This window comes from Staurois parvus, unplaced genomic scaffold (assembly GCF_062004578.1).
Source record: "Staurois parvus isolate SC_StPar_1 unplaced genomic scaffold, SC_StPar_1.0 ptg000343l, whole genome shotgun sequence".
Lineage (NCBI taxonomy): Eukaryota > Metazoa > Chordata > Amphibia > Anura > Ranidae > Staurois > Staurois parvus.
In genome coordinates, this window is record NW_028318139.1 from 16,226 (window position 1) to 35,636 (window position 19,411).

General features: G+C 52.0%; 1 pseudogene; it reads left to right on the plus strand.

The window, feature by feature from the left end:
* The first annotated feature begins 1,879 nt into the window (after window positions 1-1,879).
* LOC149456903 (uncharacterized) overlaps window positions 1,880-19,411 on the plus strand; it is a 39,095-nt pseudogene continuing 21,563 nt past the window's right edge.

Below are 19,411 nucleotides of genomic sequence, written 5' to 3' on the forward strand. Positions count from 1 at the left end.
CCTGACTTTTCCATATACGTATAAGACTTGCAACCTGAGTGTGGGGAAAGAGAGCTGGGGGAGGAGGGTGTGGAAAAAAAAACCCCCCTCACCTCCCTCACCCCACACCAGTTTACTTTTATTTAACATCTTTTCCCAGCCCTTACCACCCCATTTCCTGTAAATTTAATTTTCTACAAAAGCCACTCCATTCTTCTGGGAATCTCAATCTTGACGATTTCCCGTCTTTCCACCCAATCAGGCAGGCCGGGAAACCCCAGTTATATTGAATTTTATTTTCCCTCATCTGCTCCAACAGCGGTTTCAGGTATCTTCTCCTAGCTAGTGTCTCAGATGCAATGTCAGCAAATATTTGCAACTTTATCTCTCCATATTTTATACCAGGGATCTCTCTGAACATTTTCCATATTTTTTCTCTGTCCTCATACTGATGGAACCTGTCCAGTTCACATCTCTGGGTAAGTCTGTTGGCACTCCTTGCGGTCTCCTTATCCTATGTACTATTTTATCTCCCAGTTCTTGCCCAAGGGACTCTTCTGGCAAACTGCAAATCCTTAAATTATTTCTTCTTTCTCTATTCTCTTGATCTTCTAATTTGTATGCAAGCTTTCTCTGTTCTCTTTGCATGATCCAAAGTTCCTGTGTCTCCATTTTCCCCTCTACCTCTTCCACTCGTGACAGTATTCAACCCAGATTGTTACGTATTGTCACCATTTAATTTCTCCTAAACATGTCCAATTTTGCAAACATTTCCGTTAGGAGGGATAAGGGGGGGAGAGGAAAAGGGGGAGGGGGAGAGGAAAAGTGGGAGGGGGAAAGACAGGTGAGGGGAGAAGGCAGATTACAAAACATTAGGGAGACAGTGCAAACTTAACATACCCGCAAAGTAAATTCACCGATTAATATACCGTAAGGCCCTGTGCCTCCACCCACCCAGTCCATATTCTATCAAATTTAGCTGGACTGTTACGGCTCATATAAGTAAGATTATACAGAGGAAGTGCAACCCGAGATCGTCTGTTTCCATTTCAACAAAATTTCTCTTCTAGCATATTAGAGAGAATAGAAGACAAACAATTTAGTATGCTTACACGCCTCCACGAAGTCCAGGACACCCAACAACACAATCAGCGGGTCCGTTAAGTGGGTTTCTTGCAAAATGCAAATATGTGGATTATAGGATTTGAGAAATTAGAAGCCCAAGGAACGTTTTAAGGGAGGATTGAGGCCCTGCACATTCCAGGAGATACATTTCAAATCAGGAGATGCCATAAAATAGGTATTTGAGAACATAGTTGACACCACTCAGGCTGAATCCCGGGAAGAAAACATAGAACTGTAAGCTATGCAGCAGAAGAATCAGTATATAAGCTTGATACCATGCACAGACTGAACCACAAAAGAGATCAAATGTACCTTGCAACAAAGGAAAAGGACTAAAAACTCCCCAAAAACATAACAGGAGAAAGAGGTAGCAAGGAATGAAGGAGATTCTCGGTAAACCGCAGAGGATCGTCACCTTCTGTCCCCTCAGAGAGACCCACCACATGGAGGTTGTTATGCCTACTACAATTCTCCACATCCTCTGCTCTGGTTTCAAGAAATTTGACCTTAACCCGCAGTGCATCTATCTCTGCCGAATGGTCGTGGACGGTGTCTTCCATATTGCTGACGCGTTGCTCAACAGCTGTCATTCGGCCCAACGCGTTGCTCAACAGCTGTCAACGTGTCAAGATCTTTCCAGATCAATCCTTCATCAGTCTGCAGGTGTTCTATTTTCGTGGTGAGCACCGTCTGACAATTGGTAATCGCTATCATGAGAGAATTAAAGTCCGCGGGTGCAGTAAGTGGGTTGGGTTCCTGGGAGGGGGATGCAGCCATGGTGGCTCAGGATGCGGGTAATGGGCCCCTGCAGTCCTCCCATATGACTGAATAAGTATAAACGAAGCTGAACTCATGCAGGAGACAAGCACTCTATCCATGGCACTTCAGGACACTACAAATTTGAGGGGGAGAGGAGATAGGAACCATAATCCAGTTTTGAAGCCCCTCACTCAAGTTGGAGACCTGTACCACACAGGTGTGGACCCCCGCAGGGACCCAAGCTTGAAACAGGAGCCAGGCTGGGCCCAGGAATGCCAGGGCCCTGCAGATCCTCAGGGGGGGCTCCACAGACTACTCAGATGTTCCCCCCAGTCAGCAGCCACCTCTTCCCAGGCATCCGGACAAGACCGAGCCGCACCACCCCGGGGATGGGTGCACATGCTTCCCAGAGTGTAGGCCCCAGCAGGTCGCAAGTCCCAGGATTTAGGGTCCAGTGGATGGCACCACGCTCCCCCTGACAGCAGCTCACCACTCCAGGCTTCGAGACAGCAGAGCAGCAGCACCTGGGATGGGACTTAGGCTGGATCCGATCTGTGTGGAGGCCACGGCAGGCCGCGTAGACCCCAGTAGGCTGCAAACCTCCATCACTCCAGGGGGGGGTTTGACTGATCCGATTCCCCTCTCTATGCAGCAGGGCAGGTCCACACGGGTCTCCGGTGGTGGTAGGAGCCTGCTATCCCCAGGATGAAGGCGGATTAAAGCTCCGAGGTGGCAGAGCTCTCTTCTATGCAGCCGGTCAACCATCTTGGACACGCCCCCCCAGTGACATCCTTGAGTGATCTCCCATACCTTTTGTAGTTCTCTCCTGTTGTTTATCAGGGGTTAATTTATCCTGACTTTTCTCCTGCAGCGGTAGGTATCTCCTTATTGTACTAGTATTCGCACTTGCTTGGGGGGGGGGGGGGGTTTACTCCTTTACCACTATACTAAGTTTACTATTAATGCACGACTGCTGTGTTATCTGTCCCCAGGAAAGACTTTTTCCTTTGCTGACTTTAATCTCTCCTATTTGTTACTTTGGGAGCAGGAGTGATCTAACCAATTCCACCACCACTTGGGGACCACTGAGAACCCCCATGAATACAGTCCTCCATCCCCCTAGTACTCAGGAGTGCGATTAGACTGCAGCTATAAAATCAGTTGTATCACAATAAAAAAAAAAGTCCCGCTGTTGCTCACGGCAACTCACCCCTACCTTTCGTGACGGCAGATCTGGATCTCCCGTCCCAGGGTGCACTCAGTCCCAGCCGTTGCCGCTGAGCCCGACTCCCGATGAGATTAGATGAGTTATTGAGGAGTCTTTATATAGACATCTAGGGTATCTCAGGGTTTCCCAAGGCTGCTATCCAAGTCCAGAGTTAATCACTAGGGATGAGCGAAGTATTCAAAAATTCGATTCGACTGATTCGGCGAATTCGTGGAAAAATTTCGATTCGAGTCGAATATATTCGCTGTGAATTTAACTTAAAAAAGGGTGTTTCTAGGCTTCAGAGAGACTTAATATTAGTGCAGAACACTGTACCTTTAATTTAAATGCCCTTGGAGTCTGCTGGGGAAGAGAAATAATACTGTCAGTCAGTATGACATGCAGATGAGTGCCGTCGATCTTAGAATCACCGCACACTTCACTCATTTGGGCAGTCACGGGGCCAAAACCAGAGTGTGGAGCCACAGTGTGGCGGTGGAGGCAGCAGCAATGGGAGGCCATACAGCACCCTATGACAAAAATGGAAACCACCAGCAGTGTGAGGAGACCTGAAAGTGGCACATGGCAGAGTGTGGCGATGGAAACAGCAGCAATGGGAGGCCGTACAGGGACCCATGACACACTCTGGACCTGGCAGCAGCATGAGGAGGCGGTACAGGGGCCCATGACAGATTACGGGCCTGGCAGCAGCATGAGGAGTCGGTACGGGGGCCCATGGCAGATTACGGGCCTGGCAGCAGCAATGGGAGGCCGTACAGGGACCCATGACACACTCTGGACCTGGCAGCAGCATGGGGAGGCGGTACAGGGGCCCATGACAGATTACGGGCCTGGCAGCAGCATGAGGAGTCGGTACGGGGGCCCATGACACACTCTGGACCTGGCAGCAGCATGAGGAGGCGGTACAGGGGCGCATGACAGATTACGAGCCTGGCAGCAGCAACTTGGACAGGAGGACGTTCAGCTTCTGCACCGTCGGGTGCGTGCTCGCAAACTGTTGTCTCTTGGAAACGGATTCCAAGAAAGACTGCTGACGGAATCCGTGAAGAGGAGTAGCAGGAGAAGGAGCATCTGAACGAGCGGAATATGCCAACAAGCGACAACAGGGGCCCATGACAGATTACGGGCCTGGCAGCAGCATGAGGAGTCGGTACGGGGGCCCATGGCATATTAGGGGCCTGGCAGCAGCTATGGGAGGCCCGTAATCTGCCAGCACCCTATGACAAAAAATGGAACACACCAGCAGTGTGAGGAGACCTGAAAGTGGCACATGGCAGAGTGTGGCGATGGAGACAGCAGCAATGGGAGGCCGTACAGGGACCCATGAGAGACTCTGGACCTGGCAGCAGCATGAGGAGGCGGTATAGGGGCCCATGGCAGATTAGGGGCCTGGCAGCAGCTATGGGAGGCCCGTAATCTGCCAGCACCCTATGACAAAAAATGGAACACACCAGCAGTGTGAGGAGACCTGAAAGTGGCACATGGCAGAGTGTGGCGATGGAGACAGCAGCAATGGGAGGCCGTACAGGGACCCATGAGAGACTCTGGACCTGGCAGCAGCATGAGGAGGCGGTATAGGGGCCCATGGCAGATTAGGGGCCTGGCAGCAGCTATGGGAGGCCCGTAATCTGCCAGCACCCTATGACAAAAAATGGAACACACCAGCAGTGTGTGAGGAGACCTGAAAGTGGCACATGGCAGAGTGTGGCGATGGAGACAGCAGCAATGGGAGGCCGTACAGGGACCCATGAGAGACTCTGGACTTGGCAGCAGCATGAGGAGGCGGTATAGGGGCCCATGGCAGATTAGGGGCCTGGCAGCAGCTATGGGAGGCCCGTAATCTGCCAGCACCCTATGACAAAAAATGGAACACACCAGCAGTGTGAGGAGACCTGAAAGTGGCACATGTTTGGGGCATGATTCATGGCGGATTTAGTCAGTTGTGTCAGGAACTGGTGGTTTGAAATCCAGACTAATCCACGCCTGATTCATTTTCACAAACGTGAGTCTCTCCACACTTTGGGTGGACAGTCGTGTCCTCTGCGGAGTTGCAATACCTCCTGCCGCACTAAACACGCGCTCCGATGCCACGCTACTGGCCGGGCATGACAGCCTTTCAAGGGCAAATTCAGCTAGTTGGGGCCAAAGGTCAAGTTTCGTTGCCCAGTAGTCAAGGGGATTGTCTACCTCGGTTGGCAGGGTGCTGTCCAAGTAGGCCTAAGCCTGTTGTTTGAGGTCCTGCTCCAGGTCCACCTGATGCTGCTGCTGCTGCGGCTGGTTAGTAGTTTCCTCACTGCGCTGGTGAAGAAAGCTACTCATCATCGACTGCAGACTGAGGCAGCCGCTGCTGGTGGAGCTGCCACTGCTCCTACCACCCCACCCCTCCCCTGCTGCCATGGCAGCGGAACGCGAGCGCACAGGGCCCACAGTGTCTGAGGATGGACATTGGCGCAGACAGGCAGAGACCAGCTGACTACATAGGTGGTTTTTATAGTACGTTATTTTGGCCTCCCTCTCAGCAGGTGTGAAAAAGGCCACCATTTTTGAACGGTAGCGAGGGTCCAACAAGGTGGACAGCCAAAAGTCATCCCTCTGTCTGATGGTTATTATTCGGCTGTCGCTACGCAAGCAAGCGAGCATGCTATGGGCCATTTGTGCCAAGGAATGCGAGGGACTCCCTGCCTCCATCTCCACAGCATACTGCCACGGTGCGTCTGGGTCCTCTGTCTCCTCTTCCTCCTCCTCTACCAGATGCTCCTGCTCCTCCACTCCTGTCCGCTGAGTGGAAAAACCACCCATTTCACTCAATAATTCCTGAGCACCAATGTCCTCCTCTACCTCCTCCTCTTCTTCCTGTCCTGCCCCCACAGGGGTCATGTGGCATTGAGATCTGTGCGCCACGTCTACCGCACCCTGACCAGCCATTGTTAACAGCATTTGTTCCAGGACGTGCAACAGAGGAATGACGTCGTTCATCCCATAGTCCTGCCGACTCACGAATAGCGTGGCCTCCTCAAAGGGCCTGAGCAAGCGCAGGTGTCACGCATGAGCTGCCAATGGCTGACATCTAAGTTACACAGGGAGTACCTTTATCCGCTTTTAACATCAGGAAATCTGTGATGGCCTTTTACTGTTCGTAAAGGCGGTCTAACATATGTAGGGTTGAATTCCACCTTGTTGCAACGTCACAGCATGAGGAGTCGGTATAGGGGCCCATGGCAGATTAGGGGCCTGGCAGCAGCTATGGGAGGCCCGTAATCTGCCAGCACCCTATGTCAAAAAATTCAACACACCAGCAGTGTGAGGAGACCTGACAGTGGCACATGGAAGAGTGTGGCGATGGAGACAGCAGCAATGGGAGGCCGTACAGGGACCCATGAGAGACTCTGGACCTGGCAGCAGCATGAGGAGGCGGTATATAGGGGCCCATGGCAGATTAGGGGCCTGGCAGCAGCTATAGGAGGCCCGTAATCTGCCAGCACCCTATGTCAAAAAATTCAACACACCAGCAGTGTGAGGAGACCTGAAAGTGGCACATGGCAGAGTGTGGCGATGGAGACAGCAGCAATGGGAGGCCGTACAGGGACCCATGAGAGACTCTGGACCTGGCAGCAGCATGAGGAGGCGGTATATAGGGGCCTATGGCAGATTAGGGGCCTGGCAGCAGCTATAGGAGGCCCGTAATCTGCCAGCACCCTATGTCAAAAAATTCAACACACCAGCAGTGTGTGAGGAGACCTGAAAGTGGCACATGGCAGAGTGTGGCGATGGAGACAGCAGCAATGGGAGGCCGTACAGGGACCCATGAGAGACTCTGGACCTGGCAGCAGCATGAGGAGGCGGTATATAGGGGCCTATGGCAGATTAGGGGCCTGGCAGCAGCTATAGGAGGCCCGTAATCTGCCAGCACCCTATGTCAAAAAATTCAACACACCAGCAGTGTGAGGAGACCTGAAAGTGGCACATGGCAGAGTGTGGCGATGGAGACAGCAGCAATGGGAGGCCGTACAGGGACCCATGACAGACTCTGGACTTGGCAGCAGCATGAGGAGGCGGTATATAGGGGCCCATGGCAGATTAGGGGCCTGGCAGCAGCTATAGGAGGCCCGTAATCTGCCAGCACCCTATGTCAAAAAATTCAACACACCACCAGTGTGTGAGGAGACCTGAAAGTGGCACATGGCAGAGTGTGGCGATGGAGACAGCAGCAATGGGAGGCCGTACAGGGACCCATGAGAGACTCTGGACCTGGCAGCAGCATGAGGAGGCGGTATATAGGGGCCTATGGCAGATTAGGGGCCTGGCAGCAGCTATAGGAGGCCCGTAATCTGCCAGCACCCTATGTCAAAAAATTCAACACACCAGCAGTGTGTGAGGAGACCTGAAAGTGGCACATGGCAGAGTGTGGCGATGGAGACAGCAGCAATGGGAGGCCGTACAGGGACCCATGACAGACTCTGGACTTGGCAGCAGCATGAGGAGGCGGTATATAGGGGCCCATGGCAGATTAGGGGCCTGGCAGCAGCTATGGGAGGCCCGTAATCTGCCAGCACCCTATGTCAAAAAATTCAACACACCAGCAGTGTGTGAGGAGACCTGAAAGTGGCACATGGCAGAGTGTGGCGATGGAGACAGCAGCAATGGGAGGCCGTACAGGGACCCATGAGAGACTCTGGACCTGGCAGCAGCATGAGGAGGCGGTATATAGGGGCCTATGGCAGATTAGGGGCCTGGCAGCAGCTATAGGAGGCCCGTAATCTGCCAGGCCCCTAATCTGCCATAGGGCTATGGCAGATTAGGGGCCTGGCAGCAGCTATGGGAGGCCCGTAATCTGCCAGCACCCTATGTCAAAAAATTCAACACACCAGCAGTGTGTGAGGAGACCTGAAAGTGGCACATGGCAGAGTGTGGCGATGGAGACAGCAGCAATGGGAGGCCGTACAGGGACCCATGAGAGACTCTGGACCTGGCAGCAGCATGAGAAGGCGGTATATAGGGGCCTATGGCAGATTAGGGGCCTGGCAGCAGCTATAGGAGGCCCGTAATCTGCCAGCACCCTATGTCAAAAAATTCAACACACCAGCAGTGTGAGGAGACCTGAAAGTGGCACATGGCAGAGTGTGGCGATGGAGAAAGCAGCAATGGGAGGCCGTACAGGGACCCATGACAGACTCTGGACTTGGCAGCAGCATGAGGAGGCGGTATATAGGGGCCCATGGCAGATTAGGGGCCTGGCAGCAGCTATGGGAGGCCCGTAATCTGCCAGCACCCTATGTCAAAAAATTCAACACACCAGCAGTGTGTGAGGAGACCTGAAAGTGGCACATGGCAGAGTGTGGCGATGGAGACAGCAGCAATGGGAGGCCGTACAGGGACCCATGAGAGACTCTGGACTTGGCAGCAGCATGAGGAGGCGGTATATAGGGGCCTATGGCAGATTAGGGGCCTGGCAGCAGCTAAAGGAGGCCCGTAATCTGCCAGCACCCTATGTCAAAAAATTCAACACACCAGCAGTGTGTGAGGAGACCTGAAAGTGGCACATGGCAGAGTGTGGCGATGGAGACAGCAGCAATGGGAGGCCGTACAGGGACCCATGAGAGACTCTGGACCTGGCAGCAGCATGAGGAGGCGGTATATAGGGGCCTATGGCAGATTAGGGGCCTGGCAGCAGCTATAGGAGGCCCGTAATCTGCCAGCACCCTATGTCAAAAAATTCAACACACCAGCAGTGTGAGGAGACCTGAAAGTGGCACATGGCAGAGTGTGGCGATGGAGACAGCAGCAATGGGAGGCCGTACAGGGACCCATGACAGACTCTGGACTTGGCAGCAGCATGAGGAGGCGGTATATAGGGGCCCATGGCAGATTAGGGGCCTGGCAGCAGCTATGGGAGGCCCGTAATCTGCCAGCACCCTATGTCAAAAAATTCAACACACCAGCAGTGTGTGAGGAGACCTGAAACTGGCACATGGCAGAGTGTGGCGATGGAGACAGCAGCAATGGGAGGCCGTACAGGGACCCATGAGAGACTCTGGACCTGGCAGCAGCATGAGGAGGCGGTATATAGGGGCCTATGGCAGATTAGGGGCCTGGCAGCAGCTATAGGAGGCCCGTAATCTGCCAGCACCCTATGTCAAAAAATTCAACACACCAGCAGTGTGAGGAGACCTGAAAGTGGCACATGGCAGAGTGTGGTGATGGAGACAGCAGCAATGGGAGGCCGTACAGGGACCCATGACAGACTCTGGACTTGGCAGCAGCATGAGGAGGCGGTATATAGGGGCCCATGGCAGATTAGGGGCCTGGCAGCAGCTATGGGAGGCCCGTAATCTGCCAGCACCCTATGTCAAAAAATTCAACACACCAGCAGTGTGTGAGGAGACCTGAAAGTGGCACATGGCAGAGTGTGGCGATGGAGACAGCAGCAATGGGAGGCCGTACAGGAACCCATGAGAGACTCTGGACCTGGCAGCAGCATGAGGAGGCGGTATATAGGGGCCTATGGCAGATTAGGGGCCTGGCAGAAGCTATAGGAGGCCCGTAATCTGCCAGCACCCTATGTCAAAAAATTCAACACACCAGCAGTGTGTGAGGAGACCTGAAATTGGCCATGGCAGAGTGTGGCGATGGAGACAGCAGCAATGGGAGGCCGTACAGGGACCCATGAGAGACTCTGGACCTGGCAGCAGCATGAGGAGGCGGTATATAGGGGCCTATGGCAGATTAGGGGCCTGGCAGCAGCTATGGGAGGCCCGTAATCTGCCAGCACCCTATGTCAAAAAATTCAACACACCAGCAGTGTGTGAGGAGACCTGAAAGTGGCACATGGCAGAGTGTGGCGATGGAGACAGCAGCAATGGGAGGCCGTACAGGGACCCATGAGAGACTCTGGACCTGGCAGCAGCATGAGGAGGCGGTATATAGGGGCCTATGGCAGATTAGGGGCCTGGCAGCAGCTATAGGAGGCCCGTAATCTGCCAGCACCCTATGTCAAAAAATTCAACACACCAGCAGTGTGTGAGGAGACCTGAAAGTGGCACATGGCAGAGTGTGGCGATGGAGACAGCAGCAATGGGAGGCCGTACAGGGACCCATGAGAGACTCTGGACTTGGCAGCAGCATGAGGAGGCGGTATATAGGGGCCCATGGCAGATTAGGGGCCTGGCAGCAGCTATGGGAGGCCCGTAATCTGCCAGCACCCTATGTCAAAAAATTCAACACACCAGCAGTGTGTGAGGAGACCTGAAAGTGGCACATGGCAGAGTGTGGCGATGGAGACAGCAGCAATGGGAGGCCGTACAGGGACCCATGACAGACTCTGGACTTGGCAGCAGCATGAGGAGGCGGTATATAGGGGCCCATGGCAGATTAGGGGCCTGGCAGCAGCTATGGGAGGCCCGTAATCTGCCAGCACCCTATGACAAAAAATGGAACACACCAGCAGTGTGTGAGGAGACCTGAAAGTGGCACATGTTTGAGGCATGATTCATGGCGGATTTAGTCAGTTGTGTCAGGAACTGGTGGTTTGAAATCCAGACTAATCCACGCCTGATTCATTTTCACAAACGTGAGTCTCTCCACACTTTGGGTGGACAGTCGTGTCCTCCGCGGAGTTACAATACCTCCTGCCGCACTAAACACGCGCTCCGATGCCACGCTACTGGCCGGGCATGACAGCCTTTCAAGGGCAAATTCAGCTAGTTGGGGCCAAGGTCAAGTTTCGTTGCCCAGTAGTCAAGGGGATTGTCTACCTCGGTTGGCAGGGTGCTGTCCAAGTAGGCCCAAGCCTGTTGTTTGAGGTCCTGCTCCAGGTCCACCTGATGCTGCTGCTGCTGCGGCTGGTTAGTAGTTTCCTCACTGCGCTGGTGAAGAAAGCTACTCATCATCGACTGCAGACTGAGGCAGCCGCTGCTGGTGGAGCTGCCACTGCTCCTACCACCCCACCCCTCCCCTGCTGCCATGGCAGCGGAACGCGAGCGCACAGGGCCCACAGTGTCTGAGGATGGACGTTGGCGCACAAAGGCAGAGACCAAATGACTACATAGGTGGTTTTTATAGTACGTTATTTTGGCCTCCCTCTCAGCAGGTGTGAAAAAGGCCACCATTTTTGAATGGTAGCGAGGGTCCAACAAGGTGGACAGCCAAAAGTCATCCCTCTGTCTGATGGTTATTATTCGGCTGTCGCTACGCAAGCAACCGAGCATGCTATGGGCCATTTGTGCCAAGGAATGCGAGGGACTCCCTGCCTCCATCTCCACAGCATACTGCCACGGTGCGTCTGGGTCCTCTGTCTCCTCCTCCTCCTCCTCTACCAGATGCTCCTGCTCCTCCACTCCTGTCCGCTGAGTGGAAAAACCACCCATTTCACTCAATAATTCCTGAGCACAAATGTCCTCCTCTACCTCCTCCTCTTCTTCCTGTCCTGCCCCCACAGGGGTCATGTGGCGTTGAGATCTGTGCGCCACGTCTACCGCACCCTGACCAGCCATTGTTAACAGCATTTGTTCCAGGACGTGCAACAGAGGAATGACGTCGTTCATCCCATAGTCCTGCCGACTCACGAATAGCGTGGCCTCCTCAAAGGGCCTGAGCAAGCGGCAGGTGTCACGCATGAGCTGCCAATGGCTGACATCAAAGTTACACAGGGGAATTCCTTTATCCGCTTGTAACATCAGGAAATCGGTGATGGCCTTTCGCTGTTCGTAAAGGCGGTCTAACATGTGTAGGGTTGAATTCCACCTTGTTGCAACGTCGCAGATCAGGCGATGCTGTGCAATTCCGTTCTGCCGCTGCAGCTCAAGGAGGGTGTGCTTTGCGGTGTAGGAATGGCTGAAATGCATGCAAAGTTTACGTGACATTTTAAGGATGTCTTGCAGTGGGATGGTGGATTTTAGGAACCGCTTGACAACCAGATTGAACACGTGAGCCATGCATGGCGCATGGCACAACCTTCCTTGACGCAGAGCAGACAACATGTTCTTTCCGTTGTCGGTCAACATGGTTCCGAGTTTCAGTTTGCGCGGAGACAGCCATCTGTCAATTTCTCTGTTCATTACACTGAGAAGTTCCTCCCCTGTGTGACTACGTTCGCCAAGGCATACCAGGTGCAGCACAGCGTGACACCGTTGCGCCCTGCACATGTGATATGCCGGTCGGGTAATGGGACTTGGCACGGGGGTGGCGGCTGAGGACACGGCGGAAGAAGAGGTGGTAGAGGCGGACATCTTTGCCGGACCAAGGACGTGCAAACGTGGAGGCAAAAGCGGCGTGACCTGTCCAAGTTGCTGGTGCGGCTGTGACGGCACCACGTTCACCCAGTGGGCCGTAAATGACATGTACTGTCCCTGACCGTAGTTACAGCTCCACACGTCGGCGCTGCCGTGCACTTTGGCAGAGACCGACATGCTCAAAGACTGGCCCACCATCTCTTCTACATGTGAATGCAGAGCTGGCACTGCCTTTTTGGCGAAGAAATGACGGCTTGGCACTCTCCACCGCGGCGCGGCACAAGCCATCATTTCTCGGAAAGGTGCTGAGTCCACCACTTGGAAAGGGAGGGACTGCAGCACCAGCAACTTGGACAGGAGGACGTTCAGCTTTTGCACCGTCGGGTGCGTGCTCGCAAACTGTTGTCTCTTGGAAACGGATTCCAAGAAAGACTGCTGACGGAATCCGTGAAGAGGAGTAGCAGGAGAAGGAGCATCTGAACGAGCGGAAGATGCCAACGAGCGACAACTCCCCTCAGCAGAGGTGTTGGAGCCTTGACTGGCTGATGGAGGGCGATTGACGTCAGGTGACGGAGCAAGTAACGGAGCGGGTGATGGAGCGGGGGCTGGGGCGGGCAGAACCGCCGTATCTTTATCACGGTTTTCCCAGGCCACCAAATGGCGACGCTGCATATGCTGCCGCAACGCTGTAGTCCCAACATGGGCCCCCTGGCCACGCTTGACTTTCTGGCCACATAGTCGACATACGGCTACGTTTACTTCCTCGGGCGGCTTGACAAAAAATTGCCACACCGCCGAGTAGGAAACTTTGCCCCCGATACTCCTCACTGGCTGACTGCTGCTTCCTCCGTGCACACCGGCACCACTACTGGCCGTGGTGGTAGGCTGCAGTGGAGCTGGTGCTCTACTCCGTGGCCGTTTGGCTCCACTGACACTGCTGTGACCCTGCTGCTGTCTCCTGGGCAACCCACCGACTGTTTTGCTCGCTGCCAAGCTGCCACCCTCTTCTCCTGATGATGCGGAAGAAATTGCCTGATGACGACGAGGCTGCCAAGTGCGATCAACCTCCTCATCATCAAGTAGGGTCTCCGCCTCACTACTAGCCCCCTCGGCTGCATCTGGGTCAGGAGACAGACCTGTCTCTAGACCGGCTACCGAGCCACTCTCCTCGCCACTACTTCTTCGCCTGGCTGCTGAAAAGGCGGATGTCTCCCCCCGTTCCTGACCGCCCTCTGTTAGCTCTTCCTCACTGTACAGTGGGGCTGAGCCCACAGCATGCGATACTTCGCTTGGTGAGGGAACACCAAAGGACAGGGGCAGGTAGAGGACACGTGATTTCAGTGGGCTTGGTCCCGGGCCATGCCAACTAACGGTTGTGTCTGACGTACCCACCGACCATTGGCTGTAGGTGTCAGAGGTGACCTGGGAAGAGGAAGACGACCGAGCCAACCAATCGACGACGGCAGGGTTGTCGGTGGAGACACGACCGCTGGATGACACCGGGAGCACTGGCCTCTGGCTGCGAATAGTGCTGCCTCGACCCCTTCCTCTGCTGCCACGTCTGCTCGCTCCTAAAACATTGCCTCCTCTGCCACTCCTCTGCATGTTGTCTGACATACTCTTTAATTCAACGATTCTGTGTCCCTGAGTAACAATTCTGTGTCCCTGAGTAACAATTCTGTGTCTGTCCCTGAGTAACAATTCTGTGGCCCTAAGTAACGGTTCTGTGGCCCTCAGTAACAATTCTGTGTCCCTCAGTAACAATTCTGTGTCTGTCCCTGAGTAAAAATTATGTGGCCCTAAGTAACGGTTCTGTGGCCCTCAGTAACAATTCTGTGTCCCTGATTAACGTTTATGTGGCCCTAACTAACGGTTCTGTGGCCCTCAGTAACAATTCTGTGTCCCTGAGTAACAATTCTGTGTCTGTCCGAGTAACAATTCTGTGGCCCTAAGTAACAGTTCTGTGGCCCTCAGTAACAATTCTGTGTCCCTCAGTAACCTTTCTGTGGCCCTAAGTAACAGTTCTGTGGCCCTCAGTAACAATTCTGTGTCCCTGAGTAACAATTCTGTGGCCCTAAGTAACAGTTCTGTGGCCCTCAGTAACAATTCTGTGTCCCTGAGTAACAATTCTGTGGCCCTAAGTAACGGTTCTGTGGCCCTCAGTAACAATTCTGTATCCCTGAGTAACAATTCTGTGTCTGTCCGAGTAACAATTCTGTGGCCCTAAGTAACAGTTCTGTGGCCCTCAGTAACAATTCTGTGTCCCTAAGTAACAAATCTGTGGCCCTAAGTAACGGTTCTGTGGCCCTCAGTAACAATTCTGTGTCCCTAAGTAACAATTCTGTGGCCCTAAGTAACGGTTCTGTGGACCTCAGTAACAATTCTGTGTCCCTAAGTAACAATTCTGTGGCCCTAAGTAACGGTTCTGTGGCCCTCAGTAACAATTCTGTGTCCCTCAGTAACAATTCTGTGTCTGTCCCTGATTAACATTTACGTGGCCCTAAGTAACGGTTCTGTGGCCCTCAGTAACAATTCTGTGGCCCTGATTAACGTTTATGTGGCCCTAAGTAACGGTTCTGTGGCCCTCAGTAACAATTCTGTGTCCCTGAGTAACAATTCTGTGTCTGTCCGAGTAACAATTCTGTGGCCCTAAGTAACAGTTCTGTGGCCCTCAGTAACAATTCTGTGTCCCTGAGTAACCTTTCTGTGGCCCTAAGTAACAGTTCTGTGGCCCTCAGTAACAATTCTGTGTCCCTCAGTAACAATTCTGTGGCCCTAAGTAACAGTTCTGTGGCCCTCAGTAACAATTCTGTGTCCCTGAGTAACAATTCTGTGGCCCTAAGTAACGGTTCTGTGGCCCTCAGTAACAATTCTGTATCCCTGAGTAACAATTCTGTGTCTGTCCGAGTAACAATTCTGTGGCCCTAAGTAACAGTTCTGTGGCCCTCAGTAACAATTCTGTGTCCTCTAAGTAACAAATCTGTGGCCCTAAGTAACGGTTCTGTGGCCCTCAGTAACAATTCTGTGTCCCTAAGTAACAATTCTGTGGCCCTAAGTAACGGTTCTGTGGCCCTCAGTAACAATTCTGTGTCCCTAAGTAACAATTCTGTGGCCCTAAGTAACGGTTCTGTGGCCCTCAGTAACAATTCTGTGTCCCTCAGTAACAATTCTGTGTCCCTCAGTAACAATTCTGTGTCTGTCCCTGATTAACGTTTACGTGGCCCTAAGTAACGGTTCTGTGGCCCTCAGTAACAATTCTGTGTCCCTGATTAACGTTTCTGTGGCCCTAAGTAACGGTTCTGTGGCCCTCAGTAACAATTCTGTGTCCCTCAAGAAACAATTCTGTGTCTGTTCGTGAGTAACAATTCTGTGGCCCTAAGTAACGGTTCTGTGGCCCTCAGTAACAATTCTGTGTCCCTGATTAACGTTTATGTGGCCCTAAGTAACGGTTCTGTGGCCCTCAGTAACAATTCTGTGTCCCTGATTAACGTTTCTGTGGCCCTAAGTAACGGTTCTGTGGCCCTCAGTAACAATTCTGTGTCCCTCAGTAACAATTCTGTGTCTGTCCCTGAGTAACAATTCTGTGGCCCTAAGTAACGGTTCTGTGGCCCTCAGTAACAATTCTGTGTCCCTGATTAACTTTTATGTGGCCCTAAGTAACGGTTCTGTGGCCCTCAGTAACAATTCTGTGTCCCTGATTAACGTTTCTGTGTCCCTCAGTAACAATTCTGTGTCCCTCAGTAACAATTCTGTGTCTGTCCCTGAGTAACAATTCTGTGGCCCTAAGTAACGGTTCTGTGGCCCTCAGTAACAATTCTGTGTCCCTGAGTAACAATTCTGTGGCCCTAAGTAACGGTTCTGTGGCCCTCAGTAACAATTCTGTGTCCCTGAGTAACAATTCTGTGGCCCTAAGTAACGGTTGTGGCCCTCAGTAACAATTCTGTGTCCCTCAGTAACAATTCTGTGTCTGTCCCTGAGTAACAATTATGTGGCCCTAAGTAACGGTTATGTGGCCCTCAGTAACAATTCTGTGTCCCTGAGTAACGTTTCTGTGGCCCTAAGTAACGGTTCTGTGGCCCTCAGTAACAATTCTGTGTCCCTGAGTAACAATTCTGTGTCTGTCCCTGAGTAACAATTCTGTGGCCCTAAGTAACGGTTCTGTGGCCCTCAGTAACAATTCTGTGGCCCTCAGTAACAATTCTGTGTCTGTCCCTGAGTAACAATTCTGTGGCCCTAACTAACGTTTCTGTGGCCCTAAGTAACAGTTCTGTGGCCCTCAGTAACAATTCTGTGTCCCTGAGTAACGTTTCTGTGGACCTAAGTAACAATTCTCTGGCACTCAGTAACAATTCTGTCTGTCCCTGAGTAACAATTCTGTGGCCTTAAGTAACAATTCTGTGGCCCTCAGTAACAATTCTGTGTCTGTCCCTGAGTAACAATTCTGTGGCCCTAACTAACGTTTCTGTGGCCCTAAGTAACAGTTCTGTGGCCCTCAGTAACAATTCTGTGTCTGTCCCTGAGTAACAATTCTGTGGCCCTAACTAACGTTTCTGTGGCCCTCAGTAACAGTTCTGTGGCCCTCAGTAACAATTCTGTGTCTGTCCCTGAGTAACAATTCTGTGGCCCTAACTAACGTTTCTGTGGCCCTTAGTAACAATTCTCTGGCACTCAGTAACAATTCTGTCTGTCCCTGAGTAACAATTCTGTGGCCCTAATAACGTTTCTGTGGCCCTAAGTAACAGTTCTGTGGCCCTCAGTAACAATTCTGTGTCTGTCCCTGAGTAACAATTCTGTGGCCCTAACTAACGTTTCTGTGGCCCTAAGTAACAATTCTCTGGCACTCAGTAACAATTCTGTCTGTCCCTGAGTAACAATTCTGTGGCCCTAACTAGCGTTTCTTTGGTCCTAAGTAACGATTCTGTGGCCCTCATTAACAATTCTGTGTCCCTGAGTAATGCTTCTCTGTCCCTAAGTAACGTTTCTCTGTCCCCAAGTAACGTTTCTGTGGCCCTAACTCTGTCCCTAACACAGAGCGGTCTGCCTCTCTTGAATGACTGGAGGCAAATGAAGAATTCTAAAATGGCCGCTATTTATAGCTGGACCATTACACAGTGCTGGCTGCCTGGCTGCTGATTGGCTAATGCGATCACATGTCATTAAGGAATGCATTATGGGTCAGCGCGCCTTGTCTGCGCGCCTTCCCAGACATCCCCGCTCCGTCGCCGCACATGTCCGCCGCCATTTTAGGAAAAATTTCGATTCGCGCGCCCGAAGTAGGCTATTTTTCGGATTCGGAAAATTTTCCAATATTCGACTTGAATTCCACTTCGCCTACTTCGATTCGCTCATCTCTATTAATCACCTTTAATATTCTACCTCTTCTTCAGCCATAAAGCCACACCACTTTCCTGGACTTTATTGGAGTAGCTTATCACTTTCAAAAATACCGCCATCCGTCACCTAGGTTGTCACAGGGATGCTCTCACCATCCCCTCTCTCCTCCGATGCTGCTGCCTCGTGCTCCCGGGGGATCGCCGAGCCTCGCCAACCCGTCACATCTCCCAAGGGCACAGGTCCGGACTCCACCAACACTGACCGCCACCAGGACCACCGCCAGGATGCCCAAACTTGGAGCCAGCATGATTCTCTTCTCAGTTCCCACCCAGGCTCTCAAGGTAGGCTTTTTTTTAGGCTTTCTTTCCTAGATTTTCATCTGGTGGTCCAGCCAATAAGTCTGTTGTTTTTCAGTGTCAGTTACAGATATTATCAAAATAATTTAACACTTGCAGGGGTGCTTACATTGATCAGCTTTTATTTATTTATGTAAAACTTTTGATACATGTGGCATCCTCCTAGATAGGTGCTAGGATTAGTTAGATTAAGTGCTGGCTCACGGTCTTCCGTGGAGCTGTGTGTATTTTATTCAGGAAAATTTAACTTGCCTTGCCATAATCAGTGTGGCTGCATTGATTAGTGAGGTCTGTTCAGTGTTCTCAGCTGCTGTCAGTCTGGTATCTCCTTCTGCTTTCCAGAAAACAGTAGAACCTTCTGGATTATAGGTGTGGGTATGCAGATGGCAGTATGAATATTTATACAGCCCTGGTCAATCCCAGGGAGCTGGGCCTTGATGGTATGCTGGGTAACTGAATATATATTCTGAGCACACTGAGCTCCTACCTTTCCAACAGGAGAGGAACACAGCCTGGGGGGTCTGTTTGCTCCTCTGGGCTGTCACGCCATGTGCCGGCTGTTCAAATGGCCTCAGGTGGGCAACCTGAGGCCCTTGATGCTGAGGGCTGACTGACAGGCTGTCTGCTGAAGATCTAGTCTGGTATCACTGAAAGAAAAATGTCGCTTGGAAGTTGGAAGGAGTCAACCAACTGTCCCTGGACATTTTGTGTACAGACTGCTGAGAGATCTTGGATAACTTTTTTGGGCTGTTGCCACCCCACCACTCATGTGCTAGAGAGTAGGGGCGGACTGACAACTTATGGGGCCCCTGGGCAATAGGGGATCATGGGGCCCCTGTGTCCTTGCCCACACTCAAAGCACACCCAAAAAATCCTATAAAAAGTACCAGGGGCATTTTATGGGGCCCCCTACTTACCCCGGGCCCTCAGACAGTGCCCGAGTGCTCAAATGGTCAGTTCGCCCCTGCTAGAGAATCAGCTGTGTGTTAAAAGGGACATCAGCTGATATCCTGAAGAGCCTGGTCTGCCTAATTCTCTGTGGAGGGACTATGCTCTTGTTTGCTCAAAAGAAAGAAACCTGTGTGCTTTTAATGTTCTACTACAAGCCAAGTCCACAGTTTGGTATGTGGAAGGACTTCTGCTTCAGCCTTACAGAAAGGAGTTCACTATCCTCAATTTGTACATAGTTTCTGTTTTTGAAGTATCCCACTCAATTGCCTCATCCCTATCCAAGTCCTCAAAAAATAAAAAAAACTACAAAAACAACACCCCTAGGATGGTTATTGAGGAAAAGAGTGACTGTGTTCATGTGGCTGGCCTTGGGACTATCGGATTTCCAGCAGCTCCTATGGGAGTACTAAATGCAAAAAGGAAACAACTGTTTGCTGTAACTGCTTATAAAG